The sequence below is a fragment of the Rhinichthys klamathensis genome, unplaced genomic scaffold, assembly GCF_029890125.1.
Source record: "Rhinichthys klamathensis goyatoka isolate OS25496 unplaced genomic scaffold, OSU_Roscu_1.1 h1tg000136l_1, whole genome shotgun sequence".
Classification (NCBI taxonomy): Eukaryota; Metazoa; Chordata; class Actinopteri; order Cypriniformes; family Leuciscidae; genus Rhinichthys; species Rhinichthys klamathensis.
In genome coordinates, this window is record NW_026606671.1 from 641,436 (window position 1) to 667,417 (window position 25,982).

Genomic DNA, 25,982 nt, shown 5'->3' on the forward strand with positions numbered 1-25,982 from the left:
CAAAACAACAAATAACAAAGAAAATATATTTTTTTCTGAAAATCTTAGACTGAGAACTTTAATAAGAATCAATGTATAATATAGTGAGTCTATGTAGTGTTTTGTTTTTATATTGTTCATTTAATTTCTTTCTTGAATGCTACGGTTAAATACACCTGTAGCAGAAAAAAATAAATAAAGCACTGTTTATTTATTTTGTATATTAAGTTGTGTATATGTAATGTGTATCTTTGTTCTTATTTTTTAAATACAAAAAAATTATGACAAAGATTTGTATCTTCGCCACTTTGGCCTAAATGTCTGCCATTCTTTTTTGTTTTATATTTTGTGACCTTGTAAGGCTTTGCTTATAAAATAGGGACATTAGTTTGGCTGTAATGCTCAGTCACTTGCAAAATATTAAAACCAACATGCAAAAAAGAACCGTGATGTTCTTGAAAAAAAAAAAGGCATTTTTGCCATATCGCCCACCCCTATTTGCTATGCACTCGGTCTCAAGTTTTTTTCTTCTTCTCTTAATAAACCTTGTTACTATTTTGAAACTCTTTACCTGCCTTCATCATCATCATCATCATCATCATCTTTGGAATCTAAATGTGACACCTACATAAAATTCTGCACCATTTTGGGGGATGGGGAGCATGGGAACGTAAGCCCTCACTTACATTTATGTTCTTTGTTAGAATCACTGTCTTCTTGCTATCCGTTTACCAAGTATCTAAAGTATTTTTTTTTTTTAAGTAGAAATTTGTTTAAGTTTACATTTATGCATTTGGCAGACGCATTACAAAGCGACTTACATTGCATTTCAGGGTACACATTTACATTCTTATCAGTTCTTGCTTTCCCCGGGAATCAAACCCATGACCTTGGCGTTGCAAGCGCCAACGCTCTACTGTTTGAGTTATCAAGGTTCTTTTTCAACATGAATTGCACGTTCAAGAAGCAGAGTCTGCATTAGTGGATATTCAGAAAAACACACAACAAATTCCTGGTTGTTAATCTCATAAGTTTCTCCAGAACATCTTAAGTTTGAAAGAGATTTTTTTTTTCTTTCTATTAACAGATGCTGGAAAGGCTGTTAAGAGCCAAAGTTCTCCTCACAGCTTGTCTAACAGCTGGATCTCCCCAAGCCAAGCTGAGTCACTCTACAGGAGAAAGCACATGGAATAAAGTGTAGCACACGGCTCAGTTACTAGATCCTATAAAATCAAAACTATGGACCAGAAACAGAACATTTGGATCGACTCACTGATGATAAGAAAGAATAAAATAAATGAACCACTCAGACCACTGGAATGCAGCTAATTAATGAAAAGGTAAGTGTATTTTTTCTCTTTGTTTGTTATTTTGCATGAGTTGTATCTCTTTTTTTTTTTAAATGAAAGAATGAAAGAAAAACAAAATAAAAACAAATAGATGACAGTAACACATTCAAATAAACTATTTCAAATAATAAATGATAAACACAGAAAGAGTAAAAAAATCCCAATGCCAATTTCTGAAATTCAACCTCAGTGTCTCAATTTCAAGTTCAATGTCTTGTTTTCAAATTCCCCAAAAAACATTACTGAGTAGGAATGTTCATGAAAAATTAACAGTTCAGTCCATGAAGAAAAAAAAAATTCTTCAGGGAAATCCAGGAAAACGCAATGTATGCAGTTCCGTCCTACCCAATCAGAAAACTCTTTTCTCACAACTTTCACAACTCTTTTTACTCTGTTTCCAGGTATGAACCAATTGGATGGCTCGCCAGTCCAAACCAGGGATAAGAATCCACAACCAGGACAGGATTCAGGATCACAGCAGCAATTTTTCAGACACTCACCAAATAGAAAAATAAAACACAAGGGGAAAAAAACAGCCTTGCAAAAACAAAGCCAAAACAATCAGTAACTCATTCAAATGAGTTACTCGAGTACTCATACTCGAGTCATATTATTTTCCAGTACTTCTACTAAATAAATTGTTTCTTAAGTAGCAATACTTTTAGTTAAGTACAATTTTTTAGTACTCTTTCCACCACTGGCAGGAACCAATCAGCTGTGCCCTATAGAGAATGATGTGATTGCAAGCAGGTTGAGTTAAGGACCAATTAGCCTGCGCCATCTAGAGTTTCATGACAGAGCTTTGTATTTCTCAGTTTTGTGGTTGTAATAAAATTCTACCGTCAAATGGAGAGTGAGAGAATAATTTAATGGAAATTCTTTCAAGCCTCAGAGTAAAAATTGAAGTGCTGCAGGGAATAGAGCCGGAGGCTATTGGGGTCAGGCTAGCTCTTTTAGCATTATGCCACAACAGTTACAGAATAGTTTAAATGCCTTTAAAAAATCAATGATTTTAGCTTTCTGGTAATGTGCTATGAGTACATTAGCATACGCTGAGGCTGCTAATCTTGTTCTTGTTCCAAAACATATGTGGCCGGTTGAACAGCTGGTATAGTACCAACAAAACTGACAATATCTCTCAGGAGTATTTGGATTCATTATAGTATTTCAACAACAAATAATTTGTCACAATGAGTCATTCCTCTGTTTCATGGGTTCCTGCAGGGAAATTTCACGTTTTATAACTGTCAATAGTCTTTAAAGGGATTAAATTAGAAGTGTCCATATTAAAATTGATTTGTGCACTTATCCACTCCTAAAAGGTTGCAATTAATGACTGTTCACCCAAAAAAGAAAAATCTTTCATCTTTTACTCACTCTTATGTTGTTCCAGTCTGAATGATCTTTCTTTCTTTTTGTTTTTGCCACTGTTTCCATACAATGAAAGTAAGAGGTGTCCAATGTTGTTTTGGACTTCATTGACTTTCATTGTGTGAAGAAAGACCTTTGAAATACACAAAACTAAGAAATTAATGAAGCCATTTATGTTAGGAACAACATGAGGGTGAGAAACTAATCAAAAATTAAATATCTGTCATTATTTACAGACATAAATTGATTCACAACAAATTGTGTCAATGACAATGCCAGAAGTGTAAAGTCCAGGGCCCGTATTCATAAAGAATCCTAATGCAAACAGTAGCTCCTAGTGACAAAATTCTAAGAACATTTTTTTACTCTTAAAATTAAAGAAAAAATCCTAGTAAAGAAAAAAGTAATTCAGAAAGTATCTTAACCCTTAAAAGAGGTCTTAAGGTCAAAATTGTTAGGAGTACGGGTGAGGACTTTTAAGAGGCTTAAGAGTTTCTTTAGCAGAGGAGAAAATGACAGAACGATGAAGAGGGAGAAGAAATGTCTTGCAGACAATGGATGACAGTGAGTTAATAAGACGCTATAGATTGACACCCGGCCCGAATTTTCCTTTAAGGATGGCCTTGTGTTCATCCACTAACTGGGCTAACAGTAAACACTGTTCCTCTGTCCAGTCAGGCTTTCTTGTCCTTCTTGGTTTTGATTCCATGTTTGTTACATTAAAACCAACATTCAAACCACCACTTAAATAGACACGCCAGCAATCAGTGTAATTGGAAAGAGTGGAACAATTTTTTTTATCATTCTAAGCCAATCAAATACCTCATATGAAATTAACGGCATGGTAAAAAAAAAAAAAAAAGTATTTATATACACATATATAATGTGTGTGTGTGAGAACGGTCAAAGAGGAAAAATTACGCATGTAATTTCAAAGTGAAGGCTTAGAATAGACCCTATACTTAAAATCACTCTTTTTTTCCTTCTAGGACAACCAACCAATCACAGTCTTCAAAAGATTGTGTCATACATAGCAACGGGGTCAACCCCGCCTCCTCACTAAGATGAAAGTTTTTGTCTTTTCCTTACTCAGAGTTGCTCTCAGATCGGTCCCGAATCGCTCTACCCTCTATTGCATAGTGTTGCTTCAGGGTAACATACCCATTTTCCCTCATATTCTCAGGCTTACAAAATCATACACCAAAAAAAAAAGCTTATTTTAATCTGGAGGAAGTATGAAAAGCTAATAGAATGCTTGTATTTGATCAAATGACTTGTCCAACTCCCTTTTCGATGTCTTTTCCTCACCTGCACTCACATGCGGCAGCCATGTTTTTTCAGCTCCACAAAACTTTGAAAAAGTGACATTTTCCTTAGGATTTCCATGAAATAAAAAATATTTTCACAATTTTGGGTAAGTTCTGATTTAATTTCACTCTGTTGATTATGTTTTCATTGAATATTTATTTTGTAAATGGGTAAAATAGCTATGTTGCCTCAAAGCAACAATATGCAACAGTGGAATGAGAATTCCCTGTGTTTTCATGCTAGTTAGCAATACAATATTATCAGCAATATAACATTATACACAGATGGAAGGATACCAAGACTTATTAAAGTATTTGTCAGTATGTGCCTTGTTTTTATTTTAATTTTAAAATACTTAATAACAATAACAATATTTATGATGACAGTTTAGCTATAAGTATGCATAGGCAGAGCCTAGAATTTGTAGCTTTGTAAGCTCAGATGTATGTGTGTGTGCGCGCGTGTGTGTGTGTGTACCAAATGTTCAATCTGCCTCCAATATTTCCAGATACATATAATAATTGTGTAATTATCTTTTTCAGTGACAATGAACATAACAACATTCTATGGCAGAAAGAGGAGTCAGGCAGTGGACACTGTTTGGTTGTTCCACGAGATTTAATGAGAATGAATGCATAAAAATAATACTCCTTTGTTGCGCGTTGTTACTTCTAGGTAACAAACCCCACTAAGATGGTAACTGGATTTAACTGTATTACTTTTTCAGCACAAATGTTTTTTTTTAAATGAAGTTGATGTTGAAGATCTTTCATAAAATGTGTTTTGTTATGAAATAAAGAGATATATATTAAATAGACTGCACTTTTTGTTTTTATTCCCATTATTGCATGTTGTTGCGCCAAAGTAACATACCTAGATCTACCCCCTATTAATATAATTTTTGTAAATTATGTGTTGAATTGTTTAATGTGCTCTATGACTGGTAATAAAATGTGTGGAAATATTTTTTTTCTCTATTATTTCATATATCATGCAATAGAGGGTTAAGCTAAGACTCCTACGTAAAAGTTTTTAAGCTAAATTAAGAGTTTTCTGAGAGGATTCTTAGAATCTTTATGAATACGGGCCCAGGTTCAGAAAGTAAAAGTCCTCCTCAGTATTTTGTCCCAATCACCTGGATTGGCTAATTAGCACAGTTTTTCAGCCCCGAGATAGAACTAATTAGTGAAATCAGCTGGCTGAGTTCATGGGTGGAATAAACATATGGCAGGGCTTTTACTTTCTGATCCCTGGACTTTACACCTCTGTACAATGCAGTGCAGAATCCTTACATTTAGTACATTCCTGGCTGGTGGTTATGGAGTCTAAAACATTACAAAATGCATTGCCAGAGAGCAGTATCTTTCCACAGGGATGTGTCTTTTCTGGTCACTATACCTTATGGCTGTCCTCGTCCTCAATAACAAATATTGCCCCCAAATTCAGTTAATATACTGTAAGTGTTATAAGGTTGCATGTAGCAAAATCTCAGTTTTCTATCATTTTATCATAGCAGCTGAAAGCGATCATATGTTAAGTTGACAAGGCAGTGCTGTCATCATTAAAATAAGTTGGAATCCTCTAGGAATAATTCATTTGAAAGAAATGACTGCAGGCGGGGAGATGGAAAAAGCACTGTGCTCCGGTCTCATCAGACATGATGCATGCATACGCTCACTTATTAAAAGTGCAATGGAGTCCTGGAAAGAAGGTGGGGGGAGATTTGTGGATTAATGTACAATTTAGATCTCTACCTCCATAGCACTTTGAATTATTCAGATATCTCAGCTGAGGGGGCTGTCTATGCATAGAGTAATAAAGCTGGGACGCTGTGGAGAACGTTCAAGGGAAGTTAGGTTTTCATAAGAATTCGTAAGGAAATTAGGCCACTGTGATATGGAAACACTGTGAGTCCAATGCAGGAAACATCCAATTGCATTACTATTTTGAAGTCAAGAACAGGTCAATTTGAGTTTATTTTTGATGCATCATCTCAGAAGTATGTGTTTGTGCTATATGACACTTTGCTGTGCGCAGCATGCAAGTTGTGCACCGATAATAAGAGTGGCAAACATTTCCCGAGAATGTGCATCCCAAAATGTTTATGTTATTATACAAAAAGGCTATTTTACCAGTATAGGCGCTCAATTCAGCCACCTAGTGGGAACCATCAATGTGCCAATGACGGGGCATTCTGGGCTCTGATCATGTGTCCTGACTTTTTTTTTTTAAGATTCCTCAGGGTTTAACTTACAGTATTTACAGTATATTTCTGCCTAGTGGTTGCCACACTTTCACAGTCATTTTTACACTACACAACACAATTACACAAATATCCCACAATGCTCCATGCAAGTTATTTTTTACAAAGTTTGTTTAAAAGGAAGAAAAAACAGTCTCAATATAGTATTTTAATGTTATAAACACCATTATAAGTTCTTAAGCAGTAAAATAACATAACCTAATAATCCAAACCCGACTGGAATAATGAAGTTAATTAGATGCAGGCAGTATATTATGCAGTCAGAGTAGTTACTGCAAAAGTGTCCATTATCCCATTAATCACAACGGCTGTGACTGGACTTAAAGGAAAGTTTATACAGAGTGTAAACGCAATACAGTCCCTGAAAGCCGTGAGCCTTTTTTCCTTTTTTTTCTTTCCTCGTTCTACAGAACAATTTATTTAATTATTATTCCTATAATAGTCCCTGTTTTCTTGTTATTGACTTCACGGACCGGTGGTCTCCTAAAGTGTAGATGGAGAGATATTGTAAAAGAAGGGCGTATGAAAGCGACCCTGTGCTTATGATAATGTCACCGGCTCAATTACAGCACTGACCTTCTGCTGTCCAGAGAGAAAAAGAATAAAAAGATAAAACAAAGCCAAGAAAAAAACACCTCTCTATCAAAGTCTCATAAAAGCACCCTTGGGCAGAGGTGCTGCTGGCACAAGCATCTTTGAGCTGACCGGAGATCATTATTACAGCAGGGCTTCACCCCACACAGAGACTGAGGAACAAGATGGATTTTTCATGTCTCGGCGCTCTCTGTATTGGCATCATCCAGCAAACTCTTGTGCCATCTTAATTACGCTTGCTTGCTGAGAAACAGACATCATGGTGTTTGATTTACAACTAAATGCAATGCATGGCAGTTTGCTTGCATAAAAATTAGCGTGGTTACACACAGTCTGCTTAAGTGCCAAGAGCTGTTCTGTACATGATGAAGAATGCAATAATGTATTTATGTTGTATAAATGGCAAGAGCAAAATTTCAGTCAGTTAAAAGATCACTTGTTCAGGCCTCAGTTCATTCCAAACTTGAATAGAATAGAATCAGTGAAGACTTTAATGAGTTGTATGGACTGTCTTTATAGTGCTTTTTTATTTTTGGAGCTGGAACAATAAAAAATTAAAGTAAAGATTATTTAAGGTTTAGAACATCATTAGGCCGAGTAAATTATTATTATTTTAATTTTTGGGACTAAACCCGAATTTCCCCCTAGTTTTACCATACTGAAGATCACTATCAGCGCTGTGGGGTTGTTGTTTTTTCTTCATCAGGTGACAAAATGGAGAGAAGGAGTTTGAGTTCCTTGCTATAGGTGCCTCTGGCTTGCTTAGTTGGGGACACTTAAAGGGTTAGTTCACCCAAAAATGAAAATTATGTCATTAATGACTCACCCTCATGTCGCCCCAAGCCCGTAAGACCTCCGTTCATCTTCAGAACACGGTTTAAGATATTTTAGATTTAGTCCGAGAGCTTTCTGTCCCTCCATTGAAAATGTATGTACGGTATACTGTCCTTGTCCAGAAAGGAAATAAAGACATCATCAAAGTAGTCCATGTGACATCAGTGGGTTAGTTAGAATGTTTTGAAGCATCGAAAATACATTTTGGTCCAAAAATAACAAAAACTACGACTTTATTCAGCATTGTATTGTCTTCCGGTTCTGTTGTCAATCCGCGTTCAGTGCCGCTGCTGACGTAAGACGCTGCTGACGTGTATCTGGTGCGCCCGAGCTTCGTTTACAGTCTCTGAGGGAGACGCACACTGTAAACAAAACAATCTTCGCAAACATGTCAAAGGATTTCGACACAGATGAAGACTTGCATTTTTTTGCCCAGCCATATTTAATTGAACCCGAAGACCCACCAGATACACGTCAGCAGCGCCTTACGTCATCAGCGTCACTGCGGACTCGTGAACTTAGCTTGACAACAGAACCGGAAGAGAATACAATGCTGAATAAAGTCGTAGTTTTTGTTATTTTTGGATCAAAATGTATTTTTGATGCTTCAAAAAATTCTAACTAACCCACTGATGTCACATGGACTACTGTGATGATGTCTTTATTTCCTTTCTGGACAAGGACAGTATACCGTACATACATTTTCAATGGAGGGACAGAAAGCTCTCGGACTAAATCTAAAATATCTTAAACTGTGTTCCGAAGATGAACGGAGGTCTTACGGGCTTGGAACGACATGAGGGTGAGTCATTAATGACATAATTTTCATTTTTGGGTGAACTAACCCTTTAATAATACTCAGCAATATTATTGATGTGACTGCACTGACACATTCAGATGGGAATTAAACTGAGCTGGATGATGACATCACTGACGACATCACTGTTTTCTCCAGGGCTGCTTTATAGCTGAATTTAACTCAATCCATAATGAACTTTACACAGTTATTGAACTCAGGAAAATAATAATCGATGCAAACATAATTCAGTTCTCAATTCTTCAGTTTATGAAACCATCTGTATTGTATAAAGCGCTATATATAAATAAAGGTGACTTGGGGTCAAAAACAAGGTTGGGCCCTAGAAAACAAAGGTTTGTGGACTTTTTACACAGCATAATTGTGTCCCACTTATTCCCAGCTTTCTCTGCCTTTCAGGAACATATTATTTCCCTTGGGAGAAGAGAGAGTCAGTTCAACCATGTCAACCTCTTCAACCAAAAGAAAGAAATTGCCAACACATTCTACTCAGCAGTGTCCATCCTCTCTCATGCCATCATTTGTCTCCATGGAACAGAGAGAGGACACTAAACAAGGAGAAAACATCTGCAACTATATTTTCATCTTAATTTATACACTAGAGACCTGCTTAAAAGAGATATGTGGTAAATGCCATGTTTTAACACACTGTATGCCTCACATCTTGAACATAATTGGTCAGTATTGATGGCTGTAACCTCTATTGCTTTTTCTTCTACTGAATGGAATAAAATCCCACTGTCATTGCCTAGGTTTTGTTTTGTTTATATATTTATTTATACACCGAGACACTTGAAGTGCTTCATTACACACAGACAGATAGAAGCCCACAAGCAATACCAAACAGGTAATAAGTACTGCAATGCGTTTTCTGTAAATGGAAGATACTTCAAGATGTGTACGGTTTGATTCTCTTTGTTTTGCAGACAAAACAGACAAAAATCAATAGTCCACAATCTACAAGCAGGGTAAGATGTCATGTCAAATTTGAGCTAACCCATAAGTGAACAGTGTTTTGCTTTGATGTAAAGTGAAATGCTTTGTTTTTCCCCCCAATTAAAAGTAGAAGGAATAAATGGTACAGCAAAAACGTTTTTGTTTAACAACATCAAAGCAATACTATACATATCCACATTCAATTAAATTACTTTTTCAGCAATACGAACCACTTTGCATGCTTTTTGATGGCAAGGTACTAGTATGCAATAGATTAACTCAATAATCCCACTAAATAATCCAAAAAACAAAACATGCACAAAAGACCTTGGGTCTAATAAAGTGTATGAGAGGGAAACACCATTGAGGATTCAAAATACACAAATTTGACACACTGAAAGTGCCTGGACATACTTTACTAACTGCCTACAGACAACCACTCTCATTTTCGCTTCCACACATCAAAAGAAATTCACCTTTCACTTCTCTGTTAGGGCTTGGCTTTCTTCAGTGATTACAGGATAACACATGATGATTCAGCATCAATTCAATGAGGAAATTAGGAAAAGAAACAAGAAGAGAAAAAAAATTTAATTGCATTTTTTTTTATAGTGAAGGTACAGTATATTATTTGCACAATGATTTAAATCACATAAGCATTCAGTTTGTATTTAATTTCAGGCAATGTTCATGCATTCCAATGAGTCATTTGAACTCATTGAGTGGATTCTGGCTCTCTCCCAGCGAGTCCGGAGAAAAGCGATATCTCCCATAAAGACTTTAAAAGGTTAGACGAGGTTGAAATGACTCAATCTTTCACCTCACGGAGACCGCTAATGGGTTTTGCGTCTATAGAGGAAATATCAAAGGGGAACTGGCAAATCATTTAACTCCAAGTGAACAGTATTTCATGTCTATTGACAATCAGCAGCCATTATGAAAGCATAAAGTGCAAAGTTATTAGATGAAAAGAAGTGTTCATGATTAAACCAGCTTTCTGCCAGCCATGAATAGGAATGACACCTCCATGAATATTTCATAGACCGCTGGGATTCTTGTCCATGTTTCTGCTAGGCTTTTGGGCAGAGGAGGACTCACTACAGACTTTCATAATGGGGATGATACATGATGTATGAAGTCCAGACACCAGGCCTAAGCATTTCTACTGGCATACATTCCATGTGGTATGCAGTCTCTGTTTGTATTAGAAATAGTATCACTGGTAAGCACTTTTTGCTATTGTGTTGGTACCTTTATGAGTAGTTTCCATAGGCGTAATGGTTTTTATACTGTGCTAATGATAGTGTCTTTCTCCTAACCCTAACCCCACCCCTAAACATAACCCTAACAGAAAACATTTAGCCTTTTTACATTTTTAATATAAACTTCAGCATGTTTATTTAGCCATTTAAAGTATGGGGAGAGGTGGATGTCATCACAATGTAGAGGTAGAGGACTTATGGCTTGATTTATGGCCAGATTTACTAACAGCCTGCGCCTCTTTTGGCGTTAAAAGACTGTCAGGATCTACTAAAGACACACAGTGAAAAATTTGCACTGAAAAGGCGTGGACAGGGTTATTTTTGTGGCTGACCTAATTGCATATGGATTTGTAGGAGTTTACCTTTCAGACGCTAAATCTATTGGAGGAGAGTATTTAAATGAATCATGCAAGGTGATTTATAAGGTTTGAACTAGTCAATTTACTGGTATACTCCATTATTTAATGGCCCAAAAAAGCACGTCTTAAACCAGACACTAATTTGCACTGCTCTTGGTAGATTGCATTGGTCATTATGAAATGATCCTGCATTTGTGTTAATTTGCGCATCGTCAGTAGATCACATGCAGAACTTTCCACTCTCATTTGCACTTTTTGGAACTGCGCTCACGCTAATTTTCCCAGTTTAGTAAATCTGGCCCCTATGCTGCTTTCACGTGCTATCGGAATTATCGTAAATACTAGTCTCCTAGTTAAAAAATTGGACATGAACACCCTCTCAAGTCAAAATTTGAATGCGATGAGCACAAGTAGGACATTTCCAATAGCACATAGGGCAGCATTTGTTGTCAAACCCACACACAGGGCTGGTTCTGGCGCAGTCGCGAGCCAAACTATTGATGCACAGGGATACACACACATTTTCAATATTATGAGAAGAAAGCAAACAATGTAGTTCTTTATGTATAATACTGTTTAATTAATAAAACAAAAGCAACTCTCTTTGTCAGGGAGTAACCTTTATGTGAAGAGAAAACTATCAAGTATTTCAATTGAGTCCAGTTTATTTAATGTTAAGAATACCCATTTCAAATAAGTGGAAACTCTATTCACAACTGAATTAAGTTGACCAAATAATTCTTTTTGGAATGTAAAATAGTCTGCATCACCACAGATCAGATTTAGCAGCTCTCACCCTGTAGCCCAAGACTGGTTGCCCCACTGAAGCTAAGCAATGTTTAGCGTGGTCAGTACCTGAATGGGAGACCTTCTGCATATTTTGAAAACTAGGTTGCTGTTGGAAGAGGTGTTAGTGAGGCCAGCAGGGGGTGCTCACCCTGTGGTCTGTGTGGGTCCTAACGGCCCAGTATTGTGATGGGGACACTATACTATCAAAAAGCACCGTCCTTCGAATGAGATGTTAAACCGAGGTCCTGACTCTCTGTGGTCATAAAAAATCCCAAGAGAGAGAGAAATAAAAAGATTAGGGGTTTAACTCCGGCATCCTGGCCAAACTTGCCCATTGGCCTCTGTCATTCATCATGGCCTCCTAATCATCCCCATATCTACTGATTGGCATCATCACTGTCTCTGCTCCAACAATAATCTGGTGTGTGGTGAGTTTTCTGGTGGAATATGGCTGCTGTCGCATCATCCGTGGATGCTGCATATTGGTGGTTGTTGAGGATATTCCCAACTTCCTTATGTAAAGCGTCTTGAGTGCTGAGAAAAGTGCTATATAAATGTAACAAATTATTATTTAATAAATTCATATAGAGGTCAAGAGGTTTCAAATTTGGGTGAATATTTTTGGTTTTATCATTTTGGCCATTTTAATGGGCGCTTAGAGCATCACGCTGTAACATTGTGTGCCAAGCTAAAACCAAACTGGCCACTGGCCAACCACTCTCACGCTAGCATATTTATCTATCTGAAAATCCCAGAGAGCCTTTACACCAGAGCACCCTCTCAGACAAGGTATCAGCACTCGCTATGAGCTTATCTGACTCTAATCTATCTTGGCAATGTAAATGTAGCTGAGTACTTACAGTTACCTAATGTGACCTTCACTGCTCTTCTCCTATGTCCACTCACACTCTCTCTCACGCTCTGACAAGACTTGCTAATAATGCTGTTAGAATTAAAAATACATTATTAGACCAAAGTCTGAATAGCTAGTATGTTTAAAAAATTAGTGAAATTTTCCAGGTCATTTTATGTTTTCGGCAACCCATCAACCTCTGAGATTATTTAATTATAAGTATACTTTTTTTTATATATATATATATAAACTCCTGAAATAATTCTCATTCGAGATAAATCCACACTCTGTGAGGAATATTTAGCCACATTAATACTCTCGTGGATTTTTTATTTATTTTTTCAACAAGTATATTGGTAGGAAGATGATGAAAGTCCTGTAAGCTAATTTTTTTTTAAAATACCACACAAAAACTACAGCAAAACAGCAAAAAGCTCTGCAAAAAGAAAAAAAGTCAGGGGCTTATTTTAGCTACTATATAGGCTAGTATGCAAAAAGCAGTATGTCAGACAAGAGAAATGTATGGATATGTGGAATTCAAAAACAATAGATGAAAAAAGCCACACTTTACTACTGTATCTCATGAGTCCATGAACAAGAAGTTACTGTATGTAATTGGCTTTATGCCACAGCTTCCCTAATTCCTGAACTTCAACCAGCCCTTTGTTTCCTGTCTGTCATTATTGGACAAACTGATTAATCCAGGTGCGCCTGGCCTCAGTAGCAATAATCAGGCACACCTGGATTAATCAGTTTGTCCAATAATGACAGACAGGAAACAAAGGGCTGGCTGAAGTTCAGGAAGTAGTGAAGCTGTGCATAAAGCTTATTGAACAGGGGTCTCATTTATAAACGTGGTGTACGTACGCGCAAAACGGGGATGGAAATGTGCATACGCCACTTCCCAGGCAAAGGTTGTGAATGTGATCTATTAAAAACAAACTTGATGGTAAAATATGTGCACCTGTAAGTAAACTCTGAGCCATGCGTACGCACATTTTGGAGACAAAGCAGTTTGGTGACACCGATGGAGAGCTGAGCGACTGACGGCAGATGAAGGAAAACCTATGGTGGCCGAGAGAGCTCAACACGCTGCAACTGAAGAAAACATGCAAAAAGAAAAACACCAGCAAATTAAGAAAACATCTTCATCAATTTTACAACACCAAATACAGTGCTCCAAATACAGAAACGTGCCGCAAAAGTTCACAACACCACCAAATACAGAAACGCGCCGCAAAAGTTCACAACACCACCAAATACAGAAACGCGCCGCAAAAGTTCACACCACCACCAAATACAGAAACGCGCCGCAAAAGTTCACAACACCACCAAATACAGAAACGCGCCGCAAAAGTTCACAACACCACCAAATACAGAAACGCGCCGCAAAAGTTCACAACACCACCAAATACAGAAACGCGCCGCAAAAGTTCACAACACCACCAAATACAGAAACGCACCGCAAAAGTTCACAACACCACCAAATACAGAAACACGCCGCAAAAGTTCACAACACCACCAAATACAGAAACGCGCCGCAAAAGTTCACAACACCACCAAATACAGAAACGCACCGCAAAAGTTCACAACACCACCAAATACAGAAACGCACCGCAAAAGTTCACAACACCACCAAATACAGAAACGCACCGCAAAAGTTCACAACACCACCAAATACAGAAACGAGCCGCAAAAGTTCACAACACCACCAAATACAGAAACGCGCCGCAAAAGTTCACAACACCACCAAATACAGAAACGCGCCGCAAAAGTTCACACCACCACCAAATACAGAAACGCGCCGCAAAAGTTCACACCACCACCAAATACAGAAACGCACCGCAAAAGTTCACAACACCACCAAATACAGAAACGCGCTGCAAAAGTTCACAACACCACCAAATACAGAAACACGCCGCAAAAGTTCACAACACCACCAAATACAGAAACGCGCCGCAAAAGTTCACAACACCACCAAATACAGAAATGCGCTGCAAAAGTTCACAACACCACCAAATACAGAAACACGCCGCTAAAGTTCACACCACCACCAAATACAGAAACACGCCGCAAAAGTTCACAACACCACCAAATACAGAAACGCGCCGCAAAAGTTCACAACACCACCAAATACAGAAATGCGCTGCAAAAGTTCACAACACCACCAAATACAGAAACGCGCCGCAAAAGTTCACAACACCACCAAATACAGAAACGCGCCGCAAAAGTTCACAACACCACCAAATACAGAAACGCGCCGCAAAAGTTCACAACACCACCAAATACAGAAACGCGCCGCAAAAGTTCACAACACCACCAAATACAGAAACGCGCCGCAAAAGTTCACAACACCACCAAATACAGAAACGCACCGCAAAAGTTCACAACACCACCAAATACAGAAACACGCCGCTAAAGTTCACAACACCACCAAATACAGAAACGCGCCGCAAAAGTTCACAACACCACCAAATACAGAAACGCACCGCAAAAGTTCACAACACCACCAAATACAGAAACGCACCGCAAAAGTTCACAACACCACCAAATACAGAAACGCACCGCAAAAGTTCACAACACCACCAAATACAGAAACGAGCCGCAAAAGTTCACAACACCACCAAATACAGAAACGCGCCGCAAAAGTTCACAACACCACCAAATACAGAAACGCGCCGCAAAAGTTCACACCACCACCAAATACAGAAACGCGCCGCAAAAGTTCACACCACCACCAAATACAGAAACGCACCGCAAAAGTTCACAACACCACCAAATACAGAAACGCGCTGCAAAAGTTCACAACACCACCAAATACAGAAACACGCCGCAAAAGTTCACAACACCACCAAATACAGAAACGCGCCGCAAAAGTTCACAACACCACCAAATACAGAAATGCGCTGCAAAAGTTCACAACACCACCAAATACAGAAACGCGCTGCAAAAGTTCACAACACCACCAAATACAGAAACGCGTAGGGGTGGTTAAAAAAATCGATTATTGATTAATCGCGATTATGTTATGGACGATTATGAATCGATTATTAAATTTTCAAAAATCGATTTTTTATTATTATAAAAAAAAAAAAAATTGCGTTATTATTATTGCCGCATCGCTGGATCTAGAGAGAAGCCGCCGCCGCCGTCGAGGAAGCGACAAGACAGCGCCTGAAGAAGCCGGCCGTCTTCGCCACCTTCAGCCATCCGTGCGAGCTACGCTATCCGGCGACGGATCCTTTCTTGCAAAACTTACTGTCTAAAAGAGCAGCGAGCGTCTTTTTCAAGATGCCTTGCACTTCCTGCGGCGCGTGCAGAGCCCCGCACAGCGACGGAGACCGCCATGTGATCTGCGCTCTCTGCCTGGGTTTGTGAGCTCAGCGACGCACTTCTGATGTCGACCCTGCGGGCTGCACTGCCGTCGTTTTCTGATGCAAATGCTCGCCGGAATGACTCCCTCGAGCGTCTATCTCTCCTTCTCCGCCCCCTCTCCCGGACTCGCAGCCGCCGGCTCCCGCCCGCGCTGCCGCCGCCTCAGGGGACGAGGCGCTTGATATGGATGAGGACGCGCTGCTGACAGCTGTTCTAACCGCATATAATGCAAAAAAAATTTTGCATTATAAACTTTTTATTTACCTTGACATGTTTCGACTGCAACCTGCAGTCTTCCTCCACCTGAACAACACCTTGTCTTTCTAGAAGAAAATTGTCCAATTTCTACAGTATGTTGTTTCTGATCTACTTCCTTAAGGAAATAAGCCTTTCATTTATTTGTTATTGTTTCGTTCAACTTGATGAGTCACAACACAATGTGATGTATTCATTTCTGTGTTCTACAGAACATAAGCTACATACAAATAATTCTGAAATTATAACTACACAACACAGAAAGTGCTTTGAGTTGTTGTTACTCAATAAAAGAGTTAAGTAATTCAGCAGCTGACTTTTTTTAATACTGCAATCACTTTGTAGTGTTTTTTCGTTTACTGTTGTGAAATGGAAAATCAATAATCGCTAATCGAGAATCGTTAATAATCGAAATTCGACTGTAATCGAATCGGGACTTCAATAATCGTAATCGAATCGAATCGGGAAATCAGACAGATTAACCACCCCTAGAAACGCGCTGCAAAAGTTCACAACACCACCAAATACAGAAACACGCCGCAAAAGTTCACAACACCACCAAATACAGAAACACGCCGCAAAAGTTCACAACACCACCAAATACAGAAACGCGCCGCAAAAGTTCACACCACCACCAAATACAGAAATGCGCCGCAAAAGTTCACAACACCACCAAATACAGAAACACGCAAATAGAACAGACCACAATGGAAATGTTTCCAGGGGACCCCAATAAGTGACGAACCCGGCTGGGACGTGCTTATACTGTAGCTCAAAGTGAACTTTTTTATTTTATTTTTTTGAACTTTTTTGTTGTTGTTGCAAAACATACAGAGATGACATGTTTATGACATATAACTTTGTATACAATATGTTCAATGTCATCAGAATACAAATGAGAAAAGAAGAGTTAACAATGAGCTGAAAAAAGATAGAGAAAAAGAACATGAGGGTAAGATAATAATCTATACAACAGTTACACAAATTTTGTCATGTTATGTTTAAATAAGTTTCATAAGAAATGTTAGGTAATGCAATGATGAGATGGCAAGTTTTAAAGTTGAGACACTCACTCACAGATATAATAATAATAATAATAATAATAATGCATTTTATTTAATGGCGCTTTTCATAACACCCAAGGTCACCTCACAAGCAATAAACAGGTCACTGCATAAGACAATACAAACAACAAACAAGCCACATACAAATAAGGTGCATTAAAAACTCAATACAACATGTTATAAAAAAGCTTGTATAAAAAGATATACCTTAAAGGAACACTCCGACTTTTTGGGACTTTAGCCTATTCACCTTATCCCCCAGAGTTAGATAAGTCCATACATACCTTTTTCATCTCCGTGCGTGCTATAAGTCGGTTTGACGCACCCACCGCTAGCCTAGCTTAGCACAAAGACTGGATGTAAAGGTTGCAGCTAGCATACTAATCCAAATAAGTGACAAAATTGCGCAAACATTTTCCTATTTACATGTTGTGATTTGTATAGTCACAGAGTGTACAAAAAACAAAGTCACATGAGACACAGACATATTTTAACCGTATAAATACTGGGAACTATATTCTCTGAAGGCGAAGCACTGCTACTTGGGCGGAGTGATAACCGCAGCACCTGAGACATACCGTACCCAAACTCTGAACGAACTCTCTGCTCCTCACCACGGCGCGTCTCAGGTGCTGCGGTTATCACTCCGCCCAAGTAGCAGTGCTTCGCCTTCAGAGAATATGTCTGTGTCTCATGTGACTTTGTTTTTTGTACACTCTGTGACTATACAAATCACATCATGTAAATAGGAAAATGTTTGCGCTATTTTGTCACTTATTTGGATTAGTATGCTAGCTGCAACCTTTACATCCAGTCTTTGTGCTAAGCTAGGCTAGCGGTGGGTGCGTCAAACAGACTTATAGCACGCACGGAGATGAAAAAGGTATGTATGGACTTATCTAACTCTGGGGGATAAGGTGAATAGGCTAAAGTCCCAAAAAGTCGGAGTGTTCCTTTAAGACGCGTTTTAAAAGTCAACAAGCAGTCGCTATTGAATAGGCTAAAGTCCCAAAAAGTCGGAGTGTTCCTTTAAGACGCGTTTTAAAAGTCAACAAGCAGTCGCTATTGCGAACATCAAGGGGAAGAGAGTTCCATAGGCGTGCTAAGATATAATGCATATTTTAAAAACTTTTTTGTATAAAATGTATATTTATTTGCAACAGTTATGTTAACAGCAATAATAAGAAACGACAACAGTTCTGGATGTGCTTTAAATCGAGCTGAAGATGAGGAGTGTGTGTCACCCAGCAGTTGCTCAGAAAGCAAATGAAAGGCCATTTCAATTTATTATGGTCTAAACGGGAATCATTTTGACCCTCTGGGAAAACAGTGTGTTTACCCAAACACAGAGAGTGAAAAAATAGCTAGTAGTCGTGTTGTCTGCTTTCATGCAAATACAGTTTTATACACTGAACTGTAAAGCAGCTTTAAAAGACATTTTGTCTGGAGATTATTCAGGCATTATTGCTATTCCTACTTTAAAAACACCATTAATAAAACCAGGTGCTGCTCTGAACAACAGTTCTTACATGTTGTCTTGACAGCCAGGCCAAGGGTTAGCCAGAGACTAATAAGAGGAAATGGCACTGGATTCATAGCACTAAAATATATATATAGCTGAGGGTTTGAAATGATTGTATTCATATGAATTAAAGAAAGAGGAAATCTTGGAGGGCATCAGGTGGTTGGACACACCAGACTGCCTTGGGCAAATGACCAAATCAATAATTGATTAACTCTTGATCTGTCAATCATAGCAGGAACCTATGGTTAATGTCACAGTGAATGCAGACTGCTGGATTACATGGATTACAAATCCACCCAATGATTTTTATGCAGCCCTCCAAATGATCTAGATTACAGTGATGCCTGATACATCAGAGTATTTTCAAAAGCAATCATTAGTCTACAATTAATAGTTCTTGGTACATTTCAGACTGACCCTAGTTTAGCTAGCTTTCCAATTACAAACCAGTATAGGAAAACAGAAATTAATACCGTGAAACATCAGTCAATGTGCAATGTGGCTATGGCTTACTGGGGGGGACAATTCATTCAATGCTATCTTATGACCAATTCGTACGAATTCGTATAAGTGATTAAAAGGTGGCTAATTCGTATGACCTCACTCGTACGATTTGTCTAAACCCACGTGATGGGTAGGTTTAGGGGCGGGGTCAGGGGTAGGTCATTCGTACGAATTCATACGAATTGGGCAACTCGTAAAATATGTACAGTACGATTTAGCAAAAAACTTATGAGTGAGGTCGTATGAATTTGTACGAATTAGCCACCACATAAAATTCGTACGAATTGCGTGAGATCGGGTTCATTAACTCACATGCTTCAAATGTGAAATTTTGTTTCATGCTTGTCGGCTTTTTATTGCAATATGTAATATATTTTATTTATTATGTATAAATTTGTGTTCAAAACGGTTAAAATATACAATAATAATAATAATAATAATACAACAATGAAAATGCACAGTGAAAAAGAGACTATAGAAGCCATTTATTTTCAATTTCCGGCTGGAGGTGACAAGTTGACATTATGCAAATGAGCGACTACCAATGGGAGTAAAGTCAGTGGAACACATGGCTTGCTGTGGGATTCCATAATCAAATGTACAATATTAGAAAGATTTCTGAAAGGATCATGTGACACTGAGGATTGGGGCAATGGCTGTTGAAAATTCAGGTTTGCCATCGCAGGAATATGAAAATCACAAAGTGGAATTTGTTCTCTGACGAACTACATTAATCAGCAAGATGAAATGTCTTAAAGGGACCCTGATGAATTCAGTTAAGTGTTTGTACAGAGATTTAGGGGAATGTGTAACCATGAGACAGAACCTTGACAGCAGTGCATGCCTTGCCTCAGTTAGGGTTTAATTGATCGGTCACATAATGCACAACTCTGTGTGCGACTGGCCCCAGCTCATGGTGACAATAAAGGGGAGGCGTGACTCGTGAGGGAATGGAACGGCTCGTTAGAGCTTTATTGTGCCTCTTGGGATAGCAAAAAACCCATGGCGTCTCACTGTGTTGGTCACTAAGATCCCCCGCTGCTATAGCCAGTCGATAAACATTCAATTAAACTTGCTTGCTAGGTTGTTTTTGTCCCACTGTCAACTCAGCTTCCTCATGTGGATGTTTTTTTTTTTTTTTTTGCATGCCCACAGAATGGATACTGATATAAGTGGACATTTATGTTGATAAGACAGTAAAAATGAGCATAGACAAAACAATAACTTGTCTGATCTTTTTTTTTGCATACACACGCACTATTTCCTTAAAACAATGCAACTGTTCACTGGGCAACAGGTCCTTCAGGGTTACAAGGCCACTGAAGAAAATCTTATGCAAGATAAACACAGGCATAATGAAAATGCTCAGTGAATAATTTCAAAATCATTTTCTTAATCTAATCTGCTTATAAATATCAAGTAAAAAAAAAAAAAAAAATCAACAACCTGACAACAATTTACTTCTTGTAAGGTCAGTAAAACTGTGTGTTTGAAAAGATGAATTTAAAAACAAATGAGAAATTTGAAAATTATATTTTAAATAAATGCTGTTCTTTTGAACGTTTTATTTATCAAAGACACCTGAAAAAAAAAAGTGACTAAAGTAATGGCTGCTACATGGTGGCCTGATTGTGAGTGGTAGTAAGAAATTTGTGAAAGATTGAATGGCATGATCGCCCCTCCTTCTACACCAATCAGATCGATGCAGTAATTATTTCCACTGTCTGTTGGTGTGGAGGCAGAAGCCCAATGTTTTGGGATGCACAGCAGAGATAATGTTATTGAAGACAGCCTGCTTCACACAGTTCATCTCATCTCCACTGGAGTTTGATCTTATTTGCTGCTTTTTCCTCCCTGTGATAAACCCGGTAATATAACTTCACCACTTTTGCCTTGCATTTTTTGTTTGTTTTGTTCTTGTGTTTGTCTAATTTGACTGATTAGCAAGTGTCCTGGTGTCATGACATGTTTCATAATCAACTGTTTTGAGTTTAGGATTTTTGTTTTGTAATCAAACAGTTTGCGTTTAAATATATACAGTATATATTTATATATATATATATATATATATATATATATATATATATATATATATATATATATATATATATATATATATAATGTTAACATTTAACATACCCTCTTGGAAGCAAGTCTTACACGATTTATCTTCCAAAATAAATTTGTTTTGTTTTAAAGATGTTTAGTTTAGGGTTTTTTGTTTGTTTGTTAGCAAGATAGTGACCATTCTGACCAAGTATTTCTATGTATTATAAACAATAAATTTAAATGTACAATTAACATACAATTACATTTGATATTGGCTATGCTGTCCTCTCTTGTAGGCTATATTGTTGTATGATGTGGATTTTGTTTCCTATATTGTTGATCACACACAGTTCACCTGCTTAAGCCTGAAAGCTCTTGCACAAGATTCTGACAAATAGTGTTTTTTGGCTCTTAAAAGTCCTTTCTACGTAGCAAGCCAAATACAAATGTTATGATACATTTCTCTAATATCTCCCCAAGTTCACCCCTAAGATTCCATAATTACAGTAGGCAAATGCATGCAATGTGGATTTAAACTGATGCATCTAATAATAAGCCCACACTGAGAAGCAAGATTAAATCTCATCCGGCGTCAATTAAAGAACAATGGTCATGGCAAAGAAATGAAAATTGATGCAGGACAAACAGTCAATTTGAAAATAATGAACAGAATGACAGCTCATTGCTGTATAGACCAAACACAACACTACTGACAGTAATTCAGATTTAAGAAAGAAAATGGCAAATAAATGCCACAATCTTCTTTATTCAAACCAGAATGAAGAAAATGAGAGCACTCTAATAATACCCACTAACAATATGTCATGATTATGTGTATTGTTAACCATCACAGACCTAAAGACGCAACATCTAATATAAACTCTCAAAAGACAATACAGTACATATTTTCATCTTATGCCTTATGTTTTTTCAGTCAAAACCGCTCAAAGAAATAAATAAAACACACTCTGCTTCTAGTGTTTGAAAAATAGTGAAATGTCAAATGCACAAGAATAATATAGAGTCTCAGCTTAAATCGTATTTGTCCTTTAACAAATCTTATAATTATAAATCTGAGTCTGAGTGTGTGAATGTGAATGTGTCTGTGTGGGGGGGGGGGGGGGGGGACTGCTTAGAACTGCTTAAAACTGAATGCACACTATCACCACAAACTAGTGCACAGAAAAATATGTTTGCTTAATTGCTTAATGTCAGTGGGGAAAGCAAGCTGCCCACTTCATATTTCAGAACCATAAGCACATAGGATGACAACTTTTCTTTCTGTTATCATTGACAGAATTTAAATTTTTGGCCAAACTATCCTTTTAATGGACAAGTAAATCTTTCAGTGCAAATCATTCTGATTTCACCCCCCTCTGACTTAAAGCAATCCATTATTGTTTCACTTTCCCATGTCATTTATCAGATCGATGCTTATCTTTTCATTCCTCTTGGACAACCCCTGTTAAATTACATGACTGGTTGGGAGTCAAGGAGAATTACCAGCAGAATCACTTCAAAATATGAGCAAAGGCTCTGAAGGCAAAACTAGTATCGCTCGGCACTATGATTTCAGTCATGCCATGCGTGACTGACACATTACAGATTTTGGTTGGCGGTGCAATCTGGGGAGGGGGGGAGGGGGAGAGAGAGAGAGAGAGAGAGAGAGAGAGAGAGAGAGAGAGAGAGAGAGAGAGAGAGAGAGAGAGAGAGAGAGAGAGAGAGAGAGAGAGAGAGAGAGAGAGAGAGAGAGAGAGAGAGAGAGAGAGAGAGAGAGAGACACGCAGGCAGACCTAGAGAAAGAGGAGCGTGAATGGAACGTTGTGTCGTCGCCTATTGGGATAGTGATCATAACTTTGCCTGGTGGCCATAAATTGTCTTTGGGACATCTAAAGTGTTATGGCATTGACTTTCACGTGACGGTTTCCTGCCGCTCAGTGTGTACAATACATCATACGGTGACATTTTGCCTGCAGACAGCACAGCAGGAGTGTCCCCCGTCACATTCAAGGAAGCACTTTGCTGTGGTGTGGAGAGGCGACTCACTTACTGATCAGGATGCACACAACTGTACCATGCCTCCAATAGAGCTGAGCTGACTAGTTGTCAAAAGAGGTTTTTTTCACCCCCCTTTTGTTTTTGCCTTCAGTGTTATGATTAAACTTTAGCAAATTATGCTTTCTATGCAAATTATAGCAAAAACAATGGCATACTGTAAGAAATCCATGCTAAAACCAAGTAAACTGAATGCAGTCTGCCAGAATAACAAACACACAAGGCCCACAAGTCTGAGAACGCTAGGGAAAATACTTTCATTTTACATTCTAATTTAATACTCAGTGTTCATTAATTATATTACTTGCATACAAATTCATATGATTTCAATGTTATCTCATAATTATGGACTCCACTCAGTATATTTTATGCCAGGTGCAACATGAAAAGGCTTTTGTTCTCTCAATTTCTACAGCCCTCGCAGACGTTAATTTGGGTTCAGGTTCTAAACGTCACCTGCTATCATGTCTGAGGAATATTCAAATAAAGAGTTGTCAGACTCAAAAATCAAAGCAATTTCTGCATAATTCAATATAAATCTCTGTTGTATGCGATACATTCTCAAGAGTTGAGAATGACAGTCACAGTGACAGATGTTGGTATTTGAAACTCTCGATGGTGTGGGAGTTTTTTTAATTTTTTTTATTATAAGTTCATTAAAAGTTTCTTTTGAGGCCCATTTTGGTACAATCTGGCATTCTAAATGCAGCCACAGTTCAATATTATTGCGTATTATTTAGTCTGTATTACTGTGGGCCATTGCAATGGAAGGATTGGAGTGGACATTGTCCTACCCAAATTGTCACTCTCAATTCTTACCCCAAGTGCAGATCATGCATTGAATTTAAATGCAGTTTTACTCTACCATAATTCCCTGAAACGATCATGAAAAATCATGTCTGCTCACTCTGGTGCTCAAAACTTTTTTTTAGATTAATTTAATAGCCACACCCTATATCTGTCACATGTTTTATTAGGTCAGCTAACCTAACCATAACTATTTAATATGGCATCAAAAGCTATAAAAAAAAGAGGCTATCAGAGGGAGAAATGAAACAGAGATTAAAGTTCTTTGTAAATATTACACACTCAAATTCTACGAATGATCTGTTGTTGCACGTGTCCAAGCTCAAGAGGAACCGAGAAAAAGTAATACAAACGCTAGTAAAATAAACCTGAACAACAGGCTAATAAATTGTACAAACAGGCCTTGTCCGTTGTTTTCTGAACCAGAGCTAGTGAATCAATATCTGTTTCGTCAACCAATCACTCGAGTCGTCTCTTTTCAACGAATTGGTCAAATGAATTAGCAAAACAGTCTGAATCAGTTCACTATTCAAAATGATTCATACGGACAGCTGAGCTCACTCACAGAATCGTCTCTGTGGTGTTTCTAACTCTGTAAAACAGGATAACACAGAACAAAAAGAGCACTGGATTAAGATGATATTTACCGTCAATCCACTGAAACACCACCTGCTAATCCATCCAGTCGTGTGTCAGCGACGAAGATAGTCTTTACCACCATCAAGTTCAACACCTCCGCGTGCACCTGAATGACGCTGTACTGCAGGTAAACATGTCCTAACCAAAATATAATCATACGCAATGAAAGTATATAATAAAACTGTGGTATTATCATGGTTCGACATTTATGTAACTTGGCATTCCAACTAAATACCATTATACTACAAGCACTGCACTGCGCGCGCGTTGTCTGCATTGACAGGAAATTAAAATTAAAATCCCCTCTTTTTTTAGTCCAGGCCATCATAAATTAATTTGATGTCCCCGGCTTAAATGGACGATTAGATTACATTATCAATTAACCAGCAATACTATAACATTTTTGTGTGTTTTATGCATAGCCCATGTTGTGTAATATTCAGTTCCTTGACAGTAATAGCCATATATTGCAAAACAAATGCACTAAAAAATAAAATAAACTTTCATAATTAGTTTTGTACTAATTTCTATAATTGAGTTGAAAGAGATAAACATGTGATCTCTTTTTTTGTGATGGAAACTGCAAGCTTTTATTTTGGTGAAAAACATGGTTTACAAACACGCCTCATTACAATTCTAGTAAAATCAGAGAATGTGTAATCGTCAAATATGCAGATGTGGAAATTAGGGGTGTAACGATACACAAACCTGACGGTTCGGTTCGTCCCACGGTTTTGAGGTCTCGGTTCGGTTCGGTTCGGTTCGGTTCGGTTCATTTCGGTGGGGTGGGGGGGTTTAGAAAGCTAAAATTGCTTTTATTTTTTATTAAACAGTGCTTTAATGAACAAATTGTGTCTTTTGTCTTTAAATTAATTCAATTACAAGTAAACGTTTCTTAAGGATAACAAAATTATCTGCTAATGCTGTAAACTACAGCCCTTACTTGCACATTACTATAACATTAAAGCTTAACAACAGAGCCTATAGACTTTTAG